Here is an 18048-nt window from a genome sequence, read left to right as displayed (position 1 = left end):
AAGAATATAGACCTTATAGAAGCTGATGACGAAGTAGTGAAGTAAGCACCATTTCGGGAGTGAAATGAAGATTACACGTGCAGAGAACACGAAGGGAAATGCAAAGCAATTTTACAACTGTACAGATGCAGTAACGCAAGTAGACAAAGTCATCATAAGGCTGGTTACGCAGTGAATAGATTGCAGGCAATGCGTCAATGTATATATAGGAATGTATAGAATCTGGATGTTCCACGACGCACTTCAGTAAACTTGGACCCCGTGAATGAAAGGGCTGGAAGTGTGGCGCAGTAGAATAAGGATAGCTGACAGTGAAGGAAGATTCGGGAAAGGTTTGCCTGGCCCAGTGTCACGAGTGGGGCCCGCCAAGAGCCTGGTTATCTACTCGAGAACATACATGAACGTGACGAGCAAGCTCAGCTCCTGTTTGAGGTGTAATGAAAACCACTGAAGGCGCCAAGATTTCTTAATTTAATAGTATTAAATACACCAAATAGCTCAAAAATGTGCTCTCCAGTCACATGGTGAGATGAGAATATACTTTGGGGTGAGCTACTCCGAGACCAGAAGATAAGACCATGCTTCATCCCCTTTTATTTGTTGGGTGGAAGTGGACCCTCCCAGGGCTTCTAGGGGTCCTGGGGTACAGGAGGCCCAACACCGCCCCTTTGCCAAAATGAATGCAGCAGGGTCCAGGCAAGCAGCATGTTCAAAACTGTGGTTTATTTCTGGCCAGCAAATACACAGTAGTCCGTCTGTGCACGGAGGGAAGTCCAGTCACTGCGCCTCCAGAGCCTGTCTACAAGCTCTTTTTCTAAGTCACAGCAGCCTGCTGACATCACAACTTGGGTCAATTCCCATGACATGTCTCATTCTGATTGGGTGCTGAGTGACTGGCCACATATAGCTCCCTTATAGAAACCCTGTTAATTGGTCCTACATTGTCAAAGGGCTGGATTTGCTGGTTCCCAATTACCTAATTCTAAAAATGTTGCATTGTGAAAACCTTCCCATCTGTTTAGCTGATGTCCCAGTGCTGAGACATAACTCCCCCTCAGCTCGAATGGATCTATCCAAGTAAAGGTAACTGTTTTATTTCTGCGTCATAATTATGTGTGAATGAACACTGCGTTCGAGTGCGCTTGCTTTTCAAATGCAACATGCAGCTGTTCCTTGTCATGCTGTTATTGCAAATAATGTCTGGGCTTTTGCGAGATCGTCTTTTCATTCTTATAGAAGAGTCTTTGGCTGGCTGACAATGCTACTGAGTCACGTGCCCTGCCACCACAATCTGGGTCGATTTAGCTGTATTTAATGAGAATTATTGAAGCTGGCTCCACTCGGTTCACTGCCTTTCAGAAGAAAATAATTGTATCTTGTTACAAGAAAAGAGTTTATCTGGTTACACGACCTTGGCTGGGGGCTGCGAGGTGCATTCCTGACTCGCGCCGTCCCATCGCCACTGGACTTCATTGAGACAAGTGTATTTGGCTGTAATGTCCTGAAGCCAGGCATGGCTTACACTGTGCCACTTGATAATGCATGAATTCATGAGTTATAGTGCTGTTAGGTGGCTCAATGCTTTTGCTTTTCCATGGGGTTAATTCATGTGAGCAACTGCAAGCCTTTAAACAGGAATTCTTGTGTTTTGTAGATTCTGCATGTCGGTATTGCTGCATTGAGGCTAATATAGCATGTCTTCTTAGTGCATTTAACCAATACTGTCATTTAAAGTGTCTCTGCTAGCACCCAGAAGCTCTCCATCCACTCTGGGCAAGGTTTGTGTTACTTTTATGTTGCAGTGTTGGTGAAGTGGGTGATTTTAGCATATTTGTCACCCATGGGTGCACTGGGGACTGGTGCAAAATGGTGAGTGCGATCATTATTCTTCTTGCTGTTCTTTCTGTTAATGTGTCTGGGGCAAGAGGGGCAAGAGTAGATTTCGGATTTTCCTCTTCATATTCACAGTGAGCCTCTGCAAGGCCGAGTTCAAAGGATTAACTGAATGGCAGACTGCAGGATTGATGATGGATATTGGGCTAATTGGGTGGGGAGGCATGACCAGGCCAACCCCCCAGCACTTGGAGTACCAGTTGCATGCTGCTAGCGAGTGGGATATTCCGGAAGGGTACAAGTCTGCCAACCAATTGTAGAGTGCCACGTATTAAAGAGCCCTATCGTTTGAGAAGCCAATAGTATGTTGTGTATTAATCTGACACGGAAGATGACTTGCACTTGGGATGGGCTTAGTTGTCCACCTGATCTTAGAGACCCAATCATGTCTCTGTATCCCGTAGAAAGTATATGTAGATGTTCCCATTGACCAACCACAACTCCTGGTAGGTTTTCTTATTTTGCCACATATTCTGACATCACTCATGCCAAATATTTGGTATAAACGCACTGTTTTTTATGAAATGTGTTGAGATAATTCTGTGCAGCGTCTGTTGATGTCCGTTGTACTCCCTGTTTTAAAAGACTTGTTATTACAGCTTTGACTTTTGCCAACTTCTTGAGTCGGTCTGATTATTGATGTATGAGTAAGATCTGCATCCCCATCCATCTCAGATACTGTTACATCATCTTAAAGGACCCGTTCCCCAGGTTCACTGGTCTGAGCCCGATCGCGGGAGATCAATTAAGAACATTATGTTAAAGTGGGTCTGAGCCCAGCAGGGGGAGCCCGAGGTGAACAGTAAATCGCCTGAGAAATTGTGCATGTGAAAATCTTGAGGAGAAAGGAACTTTGGTGTTTGATTGCCGCATCAAACCCTCTGAACTAAGAGACTTTGAATGGCAAAGAGACTTTGGCACAGAAGGTCCTGATGCTGCCGTTTTGAACTCCACCCTCGTGCCATAGAAGCTAGAGTTGGGGTAAGCTTGAGTGTGCCACCTTGTCCTGTACTGAAAACATGGGGAAGGGTAGCCAACGGCTCAAATATCCTGAAATATCATTTCTTGAACACATTTCTTTTGCATAACATTGTTTCCCACACTATTTGTATTTAGAAGTAAGGGTTGGCAATAAGTTTATTAGTATAGGCCCTTTTATTTTACCAAGACTCCACTAGGACTGCGTTATTATTATTTGATGGTTATAGCTTGCTTCTATCTTTAGATTCAGGATCAGATAGGCGTTTTATTGATCCATTTGAACACTCATTAAACACCCTTGAACTGTGATTACTTGTGTCTGTCTTACTGTTTGATACCTTGCCTTCCTCACATTACACAGTTCAAAAAAGAGTCCTTGTTGTCTCGATTTTAAGTCCCACAGTTCAGTTAAAGTTCTTTCAAAGATTTGTTCAAATGATTTGCAGTGTTGATACAGTTTGAGAATTTCACTGTAAATCAGGCTTCAGTATCCTTTTGTTTGTATGTTCTTTAAAGTCACATATTTCCACATACTGTGGTTTGTTTAAAGTTATATTCAATTTGAGCACTTCAACATATAATGGTTTGCTTGGTTCTTAAAGTTCCTTTCCCCTTTTGGGTTCTAAATGTTTTAATTCTGTTCGGTATTCAATAAATGTATATCTTGCTTGTGGTTCATTTTAGCTTCATCTATAGCTAAATATGTGTTCTTTGGCTTTAATTGAATGGCTCGATCTTCGGAAGACATTCGAAAATGTTTTTCTTGATACACGTGACCACTCTGATACAAAATATTTCCATCTGTTTGATAATTAACACTGAACGGATCAGAGACTTTTGAAAATGTGCTCATCCGAATCACGCGTCTACTCTGATTCAAAGTATTCAGCAAATAATAAAGTTCACACACGCGCGCACTGGGTTTCTCATTCACTAGAAACTCACTGGTCGCTTTAAGAGTTTATGCTACAGCACGGATCACACAGCCTTCTGCTTTTAGTGTCAGGGCTCCAACTCCTGCCCCTCAGACACTCCTGTGGTGGTCCTCCAACACAGGGTAATGAGCCCACAGAGTGGAAATGAAAGGGGCAGCCTTCCTGCATGGCTCCCTTCACCTTGTCCAGTCTGCTCCAGGGAGTCCCAACTCCCACGCCACTCTGTAGGATTCTCTGCTGCAATCACCGGCTTCCTGGTCCTTCTCCTGTCGCTCTCCTTTGATGCTGGACTGGGCTACATTTATACACCTGCAGCCCCTAGACAGGATGCAGGTGTGGATGACAAAATCAGCTTTGCCTGACCACAATTAAAGAGACATGCCTGACCTTCACTGCTCTTAGCAGGCATCTTCCTTCTACTAGTACTAGAGTGGTAAAAGAGCATATTCGTCATTGCTCTTAGTCACCTCTTCTTCATCCCAATACTGTTAAGTGTCAATTGTGGAGACATGAGGGGAGCTGGCTTATAACAGCCCCTAAAGTGTGTTGAAGAGTTGGGTTGGTTGTCACTAGGGAACGGGGATACCATGTCTCGCCCAAGGGCACCCCACTTCCAGTCCCCAAGGACCGTCCACCCAGGTGATCCTCCCTCGCTTCTGCGCCCCCAGGGTCGGGATCCAATAGCGATGGACTTTCCTTGGCCACCTGCGCAGAAGATCCAAAGGGTCTAGGAGTGAGAATACTCTCAGGTTTCTCACACCAACCAATACCTAATTGTAGAGTATACTTGGTCTCAGTTAAGGAGTGTGCACAACTCAGAAAATACCTAGTGGAGTGCCTGGAATGGGGTTACATAACCCCTTCAAACTTACCTGGCACTGCTCCTTTGTTTTTTGTACCCAGAAAAGAGGGCACTTTTGGCCTTACGTTGATTATTGCCAGGTAAGTGATATAAACATTAAGGATCATTATGCACTGTCTCTGATTCAAGACATCTTGGAATCAATACATACGACCAAGATCTTTACCACCCTTGATTTGCGTGGGGCATTCCTTCTTCTGCACATTAAAGTGGGCCACAAATGGAAATACAGCAATCAAATTTCCATTGGGACACTTAAAGTACAGGGAGATGCCTTTTGTCCTCCTTAATGCCCTGACAGTGTTCCAATGATTTATGGATTCCATCTTTCCGGACCTGCTGGGGTTGACCATCATTTTATCTAGATGATATTTTGATCTTTTCACACGCACCTGAGGAACACGTTGTTCATGTCCAAGAGTTCTTCCAACCACTGCAAAGCAGCCATCTGTTTGTCAAATTCGAAAAGTGCATGTTCCATACTTCTTGTGTGGTGTTCCTGGGGTATGTTGTTTTTCCCAACTATCTTCGCATGGATCCCAGGAAACTGCAGCTATCCATGGCTGGCCGTCCCCATGTGATGTGAAGGCTGTACAGCAATTTTTGGAGATTCACTAACTATTACTTATGTTTTATTTCCAGATTTGTCTACCTTTTACAAGGCATGTTACGTCTTCTACGAGCCCATCTGAAGTTTCTATGGGACACATGGGGAAGGCCTTCCAAGCCCTTAAACAAGCCTTCATCATGGGGTCTGTTCTACAACCTTCAGACAACAAGTTACCATTTATTGTTGAAGCAGATGCATCTGACTGTGCCATCGAAGCTGTCCATCTACAGTGCCATCCGTCCTCATGTAAGAACATGCTCCTGTTGGCTTTGCTATTCAAAAGACCATGCTTCAATAAGAAAACATGTCCAAACTGGCTACACCAATGTAGGCTAGTCTATACACATAATACAACTTATTATGTTTGCTTTATCATGGCTATTTAGCAAAATATGCCATGCTACATTAAGAAATTATAGATATACTGGCTGCACCAAACTCTGCTAGTGGGGAAGAGTGGTGCAGTCGCTGCAGTGATATGTTGTCTGTGACGATTCTTTTTGAGGCAGAGCTAACTCTTAAAACTTCCCCAGGTCTGCGGAGCGGAGTGGGGCAGAGTGGTGCAGTCCCTGCAGTCTGAGCAGGCGAACGGCAGACGGCATACTGAATGAGGCACCATAAAATACTATCCAGCCAGAAGCTGCCGATTGGTGAGTTAACAGACCAGACCCACAAATCCTTGAACTTTTGATTCAGTTGATTTTGTGCAACTATCAATTCATTACACATAGGGCTTTAACTGTTCCGTGACTCCTATTCGCAAAACTAAAGATCGGTCAACAATGTGACCGAAACCTGTGCAATATTGACACGTTAAGCCCTTTTTAATTAACATCTCATAGAGCAGCTGGAGACTTTCAGCCAGTGAGTCCGAGGAGCCTGTGGGGCCAGTCCCTTTGATCCTTGGTACTAACTGGCATAAGCATGCGAGGGAAATCGAAATGCTACCCTCTGAGGAATGCTGGTGCATATCCTGCCGGCAATTCTACAGAACACAGCGGCGCACCAGGCAGACTCTCCCGGGAAAAAGAAAATGAAAAATATCTATGTTTTACCCCCATTAGCCATCTAAGCTGTTCAATCAAGCAATCAAAGATGGGTGTACGATTTCAGACAACACCCTAATAACAATAAAAAACACGCAACTAAACAAGGAAAACAAAGACAATTTAGAGTCCGAAATTTCAGGACAAGTCCTTGTGGACGTGGAACATCAAGCAAGCACTACCATCTTCTACACCCGTGTGAGCTTGGAAAATGAAATACATGCAATTGAAAGTCTGCGGGAATGACTGAGCGTGTCTCCCGGTCCATTTAGAACACAGGACACCCTTAATGAGGTCACCCCAGACACATTCATACTGGACAGTCACAGAACGAATGATTCTACAATGTCCAGAGACCACAGTTCCCTGCCTTTTCAGGGAAACGACCCAAGCTGACATGAATCAATGGAGGGTGCCTAAACATCCTTAGCAGCCTTAAATTTGGTATTGCAATCCTTTATTCACCTCTACGACTCAGTGGCCTATGAAGTTCGACAGAATATGCAGTCCTTAAATGTGATAAGTTCACTTCTGATTAATGGACCACAGTTATGTGTATTGACCAACAGTGTAAGATCCTCGAAACTGGACTTGGACAAACTATCTATAACAGTCCCAGATACTACTGGGTTTCCCAGCAAGGGAAAAGAGGCGAATGCTGTCAAAGATGGAGGTTCACTCGAGATTCCCGATTCAACAAAATCCTCCATTAAACAAAAACGAATTGAAACCCTATCCAAGAAGGAGGACAACAAAAAGAAAAACGAAAAAAAAACAAAAAAACATGAAAGGTGGATGCAAAATTTCCAACAAAGTATCCAGCAAGTTCCTGCGAAACATTTCATTTGTAGGAAAAAACACTAACCAAATGAAGAGCATTGATACTAATCTGAGAGATATCATCTGTATTAGCGACAAGAGTCAAAGTTGTGGGGACAAGAGAGATAAAATGGGAAGCTATGTCAAAGCAGTACCACCACCAAAACCCAGGCGGGCGTCACTGCAAATACTGCCACAACGAGAAACCATTCATCCAACAACCTCAAAAGTGCAGGAACATTGCAAACAGATGTGTTGTCAAAGCCAAAGGGAAGGAAAGACAGTGAAACGCTGAACATCAAAAAAACACTGACCACAAGCATAAACAGAAGTCTTACTCCCCGAATAGACTTAAGCAAAAGAACACGCTCAATAATGGGCGCACACTTCCAACACAGCGCCAAGACTCAGGATGATGGTTGAATTGATCCAGCTGTGCGCCCAAAGGAAAAAACCTGCAAACAGAAGTGAGGACTGATAGTCTGTTCTGAAAGGCGACTGAGTACATTTTGATAATTGAATCGTGTTAATATGCATGTCAGGCCGACAACAGAGGACCAGGCCAATCCAAATCAAGGATCAAAGTAACATACCCCTTTGCTATGGACAGCAAGCGAGATGTTACTCAGAACCAAGAGGTGTCGAATTGGGGCTGGCTTTCTTCAGTCTTGTCAGCCACAGTCCGTAGCAGATCAGGCTTTATTTATTACATGGCATGCCTTAAGTTGGTACTCCTGGGGACATAACTCCTTTTTGAACGGCAATACCAATGTGATGTGGGAAAATCTAACATCATTTTTTTGCAGGAAACGTGGCTGAGGTCAACGCCAGTGTGGGAGGGTTTTACAATTGTTTCCAAATCTGCAAAAAAAAGGTCCCAGGCAAATGCCATCTCGTTATAGAGAACATGATATGTCTTTCTCCGACCAGATGTACTCAGTTCTCAAATAGTAAATTGTCTTGACACTGGTGGCAAGAATGTATGATGTCTTATTGTAATGAATTACACAGTAACCCCTTGAGCCCTAGCCTGATGATGCCTGAAAAAGGGGGGCGGGCAATACCTTCTAATGCTGTGATGTTTGCTATAGATGTGTATGTTGTACTGATGCTGGCTCTCTCTCACCTCGCAGTGTTCGCCTTACACATCGTGGGGCGCTGAGATCAGAGGTCGAAGTGGGTGGGAGCGGTCGGGAGCAGTGTTCCTATACTTTTTATTTTAACGTTTCACTGTTCCTATACATTTATTTTAAAAATATACCGTTCTGGAAGGTTCAAATTTAAAATAAAAGTGTAGGAAGAAGTTGAAGCTTGCACTTCAGTGCACTGCACTGCACATTCCCCCATCAATAGCAGGTGTGTTTATTAGGGGGGGTGGATTGTGTTTGGGAGTGGGTGCAGGAATGGGGTTTGTGGGGAGTGGGGCAGACCAGCAGGGTACATAGTTCCACTACTTCTTTTTGTACACTTCGACCACTGGCTGAGAGCCATTTGATCAAATGCTGTCATTGAATAAATATATTTGACTTTGAATCCTCGTGACTGGCGTGTCATTAGTATATGTTTGGATACCTTAATCTGGTCTTTGATCCATCAAGATGGCACCCGAATAGGGACCCTCCCACTGATGCCCATCGCAGAGATGAGTGAGTATGAGGTCACCAGACCTAGATCGGCGTGAGCCTTAGGGGCGCCCCTATGCAAAGTGAAAAGTTATTCCTCCACAGATCTGAGCACAGCCCTTCTCTGGCAGGCGGACCGCATCTTGCGAGCACGTCAGCGAGGGTCCCAGAATCGAGGCAGTTTGAGCCAGGACACGCCAGACACGACGACTGCGTCTTTCAGGATGATTGTTGAAATCAGATGAGTCATGCCCCGATACCCGATATCCCTGATATTTGTTGTTGAGAGTTGCCTTGCAAGAGCAAACGCCCAGATAAAGAGAGTATGGATTGTAACTATGCCTGGGAAATTGACATCCTGCTTTGCCAGACTTTTGCATTGCGGAAGTCGATCTTTGGAATATGGCCAACCGGCGCCACCCAAAGCGTTGCCGGCATATGAAATGTATGCAAAATAAGGACTAGGACCAATAGTTTTTAATACGATTTGGCACAGACAAACTAGGGATGCATCCGAACTTCAATGGCTGGATTATGCAAGTTTCGAGCTAGCCTGAATATCATACTTAGAAACTGAATTGTTACGCATGAAGGCTAGGCCTGCTGCATTTGACACTATCAGAGAATGGAGGAACGAAGCGACACAGCGCTTGAGAAGTGGAGAAAAGCATGCATGCAAACACAAGACTAACGCTGAGAAAGCATTAGAGCATGACCAACAGAGACAAGAAGATTAAATTAGGGGTTTAGACAGGGCATTCCAATTAGAGATACAGAAGATATATCCCTCTCAGGATATGCATGCGTCAGATGAATTGATAAACAAGATATAGAATAGGCGAAGGTCTGACCCAATTGATGATTCCACTACACCACCTCCCTATGTACCGCCTCCGGCTGCTCCTCCGCTTGCACCCCCTCCTGTATTGGCACCTGTGCCAACTGTTGTGATTGCTACTCCCTCTCTCCCATCTGCGCCACCGGCGTCATTTCCCCCGCCAACTAGCGAGGCCGATTTGCATGTTGACTCTCGCCCGAGTGATTCTGCTCCACTGTCGGAAGTTTATAATCATTACAGAGAAACCCGAAGTACAGTTAGCAAAGAAAAGATGATGGAATTGCACCAGTGGGCCGAGATATATGTTGAAGGGGGCGATGAAGGTGCCACTTCATCTGCTTTGTCCGATCATGGGGATTTCACCGACCAAAAGGTACTGATTGAAAGAATGGCTTCATATTTGGTTGAGATATGGGGAGACTTAACAGATGAAGTTGCGCTGCGAGATTTGCGTGACCAGGTGGTCCTTGCTCGGACTTGTAGTAATAGTGCAAAGATGCAAGAATATTTGAGTTGAATATTTGTGTTCAAGAGAGAACTTGACCGTTTGCACAAATTACTTGTAGACAAGCATAAGACACAAACTTTGTATGTTCGGAAGTGGTATTTCCCTCCTAGGAAACCGGTTAGTGAAGAGATGCTTATTTGTGTGAGAGATGCCCTTAGGTGGATTTCAGATGCCACTGTTCCCCCAATTGAAATCCATGATACATTTTGTCAATACACAGCTGCAATGCAAAGAAAAGTGTTGCAGGTGATGCTCCAGTATTTACAGAATGATTGTATGAAACGAAACGCATGTTGCCTGGCAGATTTAATGCTGATTTATAAAAGAGCTTTTTCACCATAAACTGCATTGACTGCATTGTCTCTTGATCTGGCCCTATTGTTGAATAGATGTTTGGACCATCTCATGATTGACACGCCCACTATGCAGTTACCTATGAGAGAGGTTCCGCCAACATTTGTTCCCAAGGTAGAGGTCCCAGCCGTTGATGGAGGTGCTGCATGCACGATTGAAGCACATTTTATTTCCCAGTTTGTCCATGTCACATTTTCCGGGCAAGAAATAAATACGCTTAAACAATCGATTCCAAATATTAGAAAGAATCCTTCTGGATTCTATGAGGAAATTGAATCTGTATTACATTCATCGGTGTTTACATTGGGTGATATTGATTTTTTATTTCCTGTGATTCTGCCTGCTGACATATGGAAACAGATTAGGTCCGTGGATGACGGGCAGTATTAGGCGACACATGGGCTAACATGACACTAGCAGACAGGGATAGGAAGGCCGGTGAGCGACCCCCGCAGATTATTTTAGCATTGCCTATGAACATTGTCACTAAATTGAAAACGATTGCCCCAGAGTAAAGGACTGTTTGGGACAAACTCACTGCTTGCATGCAAAACAAGTTGGGAGGTGCTACAGAATATTTTAATAGGTCTGGGGAAGTGTTTTCGGATTTTAGTGGACAAGATCTGAGTACAGGACCAGGTAAAAGATTGTTTGTCGACAAGTTTGCGCAAGGTTTGTTTCCCAAAATACAGACACTGATTATGACGTCTGAAAGCGCATGGCAAGCAAAGTCGCAATCTGAGGTTCTACACATGGCTCAGTATTATGAGAATAGATTGAATGCAGAGAAGGATAAGGTGGAGAAAAAGAAAGGGGAATTTAAACCAAGGGGTTTGCTTCAGCAAGTGGCAAGGGGAGCTAGGTAGTAATACACAGTTTAGAGGACAATACACACCACAGGGCCAGGCCCAATTAGGTCCCCCATCCATTAACCAATGTGCATACTGTAGACAAGAAGGCCATTGGTGCGCACAATGCCCACTTCTCCAGCAGAGATCGAATGGTACCCTATCTAGACGATCTAAGGGGTGTCCAGGTCTAGGGGGCCTTGGGGGGAATAATTATGTGAATAATTCACAATCACGGCTACAGAAACATCCCCAAGAAGGACAAGGGAACCAGCAACAGAATATAGGTGGCAGGAACATATTCGATAACTCCTCCAATGCATATTACACTGAAGACTTTACATCTGGTGATGTACTTTTCCCATAGGACAGCCCAAAACAGGGTCTGGAACCAGTACCTATTCCCATTGACCAAAAAGGGCCCTACGTAGAGATGAAGATTGGGAATAGGGAGCATGTATTTTTAGTAGTCACTGGTGTGCAGAAATGCTCAATCGACCATCAGCGGGTTCCAGATATACCACTGTCAGGGCAGAGCAATGTTTCCGTAGGGTTCTCAGGTATGCCAGTGGTTTGCCCGATTTCGAAGCCGGTGCCCATCACATTAGGTCCCTTCACTTAGCAATTGTCATCCGCTGCCATGGCAGCAGCCGAGATTGGCGAATACTTCAGCGTTGGAGTTGGCGACGCAGAGGTAGGGTGTTTTAGTCCTTTCTCTGTGTTTTTGCTTGTGGCTCCACTGACGTAGCGCTGCTGGGAGTATTTAATCCTCCTCCTCCCGGCTGGATGTCGCGTTGCAACCCCCACTTGGAAGTTTCCTGTTCCGGGTTTCCTCGCTCCCAACTTCTGCCTTTCCACTTCGGTCCGGTCAGAAGTTCCTTGCGCTCCTGTGTTCGTATTTCATACAAAACCCACCTTCTCCTTAATTTCCCAACCGTTCCCTGAGCGGTTTGCTTCTGTTTCCTCTCTGGTGGCTTCATTCCTTCGGACACCGCTTTTTTCTCTTCCTTCTATTCTTCCTCCTCCTATTTTTCCTTCTGTTTTCTCCGGGTCCATGCACCCTTCGTACCTACTACCTCCTCCTGTTGGGCCCGCCTTGGATTCAGCATACACCATTGTATTTCCTCGTCTCCACTTGCAAGGTGTTATCGACTTCCTGCAGAACTGCGACTCCTTCCCTACAGCTCTGTTGAACTTTCTACTTGGCTACCTGCATCTTCAACATAGCACTCCAGCCAGCGGTCCGCCTTGTCATCAGGATTGGAAAAGAGTATACACTCCGCCAAGGGTTTTTTCCCCAAATGCGGGTTTTTCCCTTATTCCGGCTTGATTCCGGAAGGGAAGTCACGGGACAGCTGTTTTTCCAGCAGTCACTGTGGCTACCCTCCGTGACAAGCATGTTCATCTAAAAAAAAAAGGGAGAGACTACCTTGCACGGCAACGCCTACAAGAGACCGACAACTCCAGCAGCTCAGGTGAGGAGAGTGTGTTAGTAGGGGAGGAAGGAACCAGAGTACAAACTTCATCAAGCAATGTCCATTTCTACTGACTGAAAATTGTGGCGAGAATTTGTTAGAGTTGAACTTATTGAAGAAATTGAATGTTGTGATTTATTGTTCTCCGGATGGAAATATTTGACCATTTCACCACAACAAAATCCTGTTTCGCAATTTGTAGATTTGCCATTACCAACTGAATTGAGTACAGTCCCAGCATGTCTATGGGCTGTGAATGAAAATGATGTCGGTAAGTTGAACCCGTCCACATTACCTTGAAACCAGGGGTTACCTTGCCGCGTATACCACAGTATAAAATTTCGGTCAAGGTTGAACAGGCCTTGAAAAGCATTGTCTCAGATTTGGTACATAGAGGTATAATTGAAGAGATTGCAGGGAGTGTGTGTAATAGTCTGATTCTTCCGGTATACAAGAAAGGGGTGAGTGCGATTCCATTCCGTTTATTATTGATTTGCATGCAATTAACAAAATTGTTTCACCTCAATTCCCGATTGTCCCCGAAGTTACCACAAATCTGACCATGATTCCAACTACCGCTACGCACTTTAATGTTGTAGATTTGAAAAATGCTTTCTTTAGCATTCCAGTGCATACTGATAGCAGATATTTATTTGCGTTCAAATTAGGTGGGCGCTCTTTCACCTTTACACGAGTACCACAAGGCTATACAGAAAGTATGAGCATCTACAGCAGGGACCTGAAAGAACAGTTGGCACATTATTACAGTACATTGATGACTTGCTGATAGCCGCAGATTCAGAGGACGCTTGCAAGGAGGGCACTGTATTGTTATTGACACACTTAGTAGAACACGCCCATGAAGCATCACTTAAGAAATTCCAGTATTGTTGCCAGGAGGTGGCCTATCTGGGTTACCTCCTATCGAAAGAGGGCAGACGCTTGACGCCGGAACAAATTCAGAGCATATCTGATATGTCTGTCCCAAATACACCGAAAGTGGTCAGAGCTTTAATTGGCACGGCCACATATTGCAGACAGTGGATCCCAAATTTGTCTTTGATGATTAAGCCTATATTGGCATTGACGAACAAGGATATTCCTTTGCCCTTGCCATGGGACATGGACTGCCAGACAGCATTCTATTCGCACAAAGCTGCATTGAGTTCAGCTCCAATTTTGGGCAAACCGATATGAAAAATATTTCGTCCTGTATGTGCATGAAAGGGATGTTTGCACTTTGGCTGTGTTGACACAGGACCATGGAGGAAGAATAGACTGTGCGGTTATTTCTCCTCCACACTGGATCCTGTAGCATGCACTTTGCTGCGTTGTTTGAGAGCTGCTGCTGCTGCTGCGTCAGTAGAGCAAAGTGAGGGGATGGTTCTGGGTCACTCTTTAACCGTCATGGCAACTCACTCAGCAGACGTTCTGTTGAATAGAACGCAGACACAACATCTCACGTTGGCTCAACTAACAAGGTATGAGCTGATTCTCTTTGCTCCACATATCCGAATTAAGAGATGTTGTGCTTTGAATCTGGCTGAATTGCTACCTTCTCCACAGGAGACAGGAAACTGTGACATTGTATCACATGATTGCCTTTTTGTAACTGAACAAGATACTAAGGGAAGGGTTGACTTCACTGACACACCCTTGAGAGAACCAGATGGAGAGCTATTTTGTGTTTCAAATTGTCAGACGGCACATCCACTGCTGCCTATGCAATCACCACCTTGACTACTATTGTAGAGAGTAAACCAATCCCACATAATTCAGCCCGAGCCGCAGAAATAATCGCCTTGACTAGAGCCTGTGAAATATCTGAAGGTCTTAGTGTAAACATATTTACTGATAGCCAATACGCATTCAGGGTAGTTCATAAATTCGGACGTCTGTTGGCTGAGAGGGGTTTCTTGACATCACATGGTACGAAGATCCAGCATGGCACTTTGATAGTGCAATTGTTGTCGGCACTCGCACTCCCAACTAAACTATTAATAATGAAATTCACTGCACACCAAAAAGTGACGGACAACGTGGGAAAAGGAAATGCTTTTGCCGACAGAATTGCTAAGCAAACTGCAAATGACATACACTACAAAATGTACATTTTAGATTCAGCAAAATGGATCACTGACACTTGCGTGATGGAGGAAGGGATTGGTAGCGTAAAGGAAATTCAGACAGAGGCTACTCCTGAAAAATCAAACAATGGTCAGAGGTTCCCGCGGGATTAGACAATGAGGGTTGTTGGGTTGATCATGCCAAACAAAGATGGATGTTACCCAATGCATATGTTACCGCCATAGTCACCATGGCACATGGTCCGACACATATATGTGCGAAAAAAATCTGTCCGCTTTTAGACCCTGTCTGGTATAATGAGAACATCCCAAAGGTTGCTGAGCGTCTTGTCCAACACTGTATGGTCTGTCTGCAACATAACACTGGAAAGGGAACACCGATACCAAAGGGTAGTTTCGGTCCTTCCTCCATGCCATTAGAAGTAATACACTTTGACTTCATTGAGATGGAGCATTGCCAGAACTACAAATATGTCCTGGTGGTAATCTGTGCTTTTAGTAAATGGGTTGAGGCCTACCCACTGAAAGATTGTACAGCTATGTCTACAGCCAAATCTATGTTGAAAGAGTACTTCCCCAGGTTTGGACTGCCAAGAGTAATTTGACAATGGCCCGCATTTTGTTGCAGCAGTAACACTGCAAATATGCACAGGCCTGCTAGTTGACAAAGCGAGGCATGCTCAGAGTGCCGGACTTGTGGAACGTCACAACGGAATTCTGAAAGATAAGCTAGCAAAGATATGTGCCAGATGCCTTGCCCTTAGCCTTACTCTCAATGCAGACAACCGCACAGTCAAGAACGGGGTTCTCCCCATATGAAATCGTCATGTGAGGCCAGCAAATGTGTGGAATGTACCTAGACCATGGAAACTGAGTGAGATAGAATATCCTCTGTTAGCCGATTACTGTCACCAGTTGACCCAAAATGTGTGTTTGATTCATCAGCAAGTACGAGAGGCTCTTCCAGCCAAATACGAAGGGCCGGGTCATTGTCTGCGGCCAGGGGACTGGGTCCTGACGAAAAACTTTGATCAAAGAAACTGCCCTGAACCTCGGTGGAAGGGCCCCTTCCAGGTCCTCCTGGCCACGCAGACTGCAGTACGTGTTAAAGGCCGAAAGCACTGGATCCATGCCACGAATGTTAAGCGGATCCCGCTTCCTCTGCCCCATGACAAGTGGGACGACAAAGACGTTGATGACTCCATCTACCAGAATGTATCAGCACTGATCGACACGCAGAATGCCAAGCCCGAGTTTAATTTACTTCATGAGCCTGAAGGGCCTGGGGAGCCTGCAGCACCATCTTTGCTGCCGTCCCCATTTCTTGATCATCTTCTACCAGCACTGTCTCCCCATCAGCACCAGTTCCCAGAGACAGCAGTGTTTTGTTCCCTGACCACTCTCTGCCTGGTGCAACCAGGTACAATCTGCGACTTGAAGGGCTGGGAGGGAGGGGTTAGGTAAACGGAGCGTATGAAGCCGAGATGAGGCCCTGACAGGCGCTTTCTGTCATGATGCCTACCCCCGGGGAACCAGACCAGGTCCAGCAACCCTGGAAGCAGGCATCAAGTTATTTTGAACAAGCCCAAAAACTCCTGCTAGGGGCTGTTTGGGTGCAGTCCTGGCGCCAGGCTAATATGGAGAGTCAGTCCTGGCGCCATGGGTGCCAGGCTCATAGAGTAGAATTTACCTGATGCAGACCATGCTGCAAGCTTACCTGATGCTTACCTGATGCAGACCATGCTGCAGAGCTCCAAGCCAAATGAGGCTTGGAAGGGACTATTTTACCTAGGGACTATTTTTTACTCGGGTGGGGCTGAGGAGGAATACTTACCTGGGACTACTTTGGTGGCTATTTAAACCATACCCGAAGAGCAGCACACGCTTCTCACCACAATAGACTTACCTAATTTTTACCGCCGAAGGCATTATTCCCCGAACTTCATATTTTCTCTCCACACCTGAATAAGGGAGCAAGCAACAGGTTACATTCTGCCCTTATTTTATTGAACTGTGTAGGATAAGCCAAATCCTTACCTGAACTTTGTCAGCTACCACGAGGAACTCTTCGCTGGGGTCAAGCTGCAAACTGCAAGGAATCGGACAAGAGTGAAAGTCAGACATGTGAACTCTTACGAACTACATACTTTTCGGAGTCAATATTGTTCTGGAACTCATCAATTCCTTCAAGCCAGTGAAGCAACTGGTTATCAACGTGCCCCTGCGCTCAATGCAGGATGGAGAGCTCACCTTTTCAAACCATCAGGTGAGACTTTAAGAGGGGGACATCAAAGGTGATCTGTGGGGAGAACAGCGGGGGTGGGGGGATTTACGCTCAACTCCACGGGTGTTTAATCCCCTTTCTCCATTTGCAGAAGAATATTCCTATGGGCCAAGCAAATGAAGCTAGGTGGGCCAGTCCAGTCCGTCATCTCGGCCCTACGCGTCACATTGGTGGATACCCCAGCTGTCCAGTTTAGATCGACGCCTTTGTGGGAGCCAGGTGAGTGTAACACTTTCCCAGTGTTTGTGTGAGGGAGCAGTCTTTGGTCTTTGTGGGGACAAGCAAGGTCATTGTTCTGACACCTCTGTGCTTTTTCTATGTTATTTTTGGAACAACGGATTGGAGGACATTTGTATTATGCCAGCCCCCCATTAGTCCTCTGCTGGATGCTTGAGAGAGGGCAGGGATTGTCAAGGACAGACAAGCTGCCTACAGAAAAGTATAGCTGTGCGATCAGGTGCTGCCTACAGATAAACTGAAAAAGCTCAACAGCGAAGCTTTATAACGGACGCTGAGAAACCTTTAGAGAACTATGCCTGTGTTTGGGTCCGCTCGTACCGGCAATGCTGATAACCTGTTTGATAAAGTTAGACATATACAGATGAAACGATGGTCCTTGAAGGCCAAATGTGTATCGATCTAAATATTCACATGTATTGCAATATGTTTGATAATCTTTTTATGGTATTTAGAGCACTTACATCCGCTTGATGCTATGTTACCGACTATGAGCACTACTACAATGGTTACCCCATATGTCCTTTCTCATACTCTCCATCCTTGAGATGTTAAACATAGAGGGGGTTATGTCAACAACACCCTCATGCTGATAATGAACGCTACACATGCCATCCTGAACAAAACCGACTGCTGGGTATTTTCACAT

Source organism: Ambystoma mexicanum, chromosome 13 (genome assembly GCF_040938575.1).
Source record: "Ambystoma mexicanum isolate Mex_15411 chromosome 13, UKY_AmexF1_1, whole genome shotgun sequence".
In the NCBI taxonomy this organism is placed as follows: Eukaryota; Metazoa; Chordata; class Amphibia; order Caudata; family Ambystomatidae; genus Ambystoma; species Ambystoma mexicanum.
Note: the sequence above shows the minus strand (reverse complement) of the source record.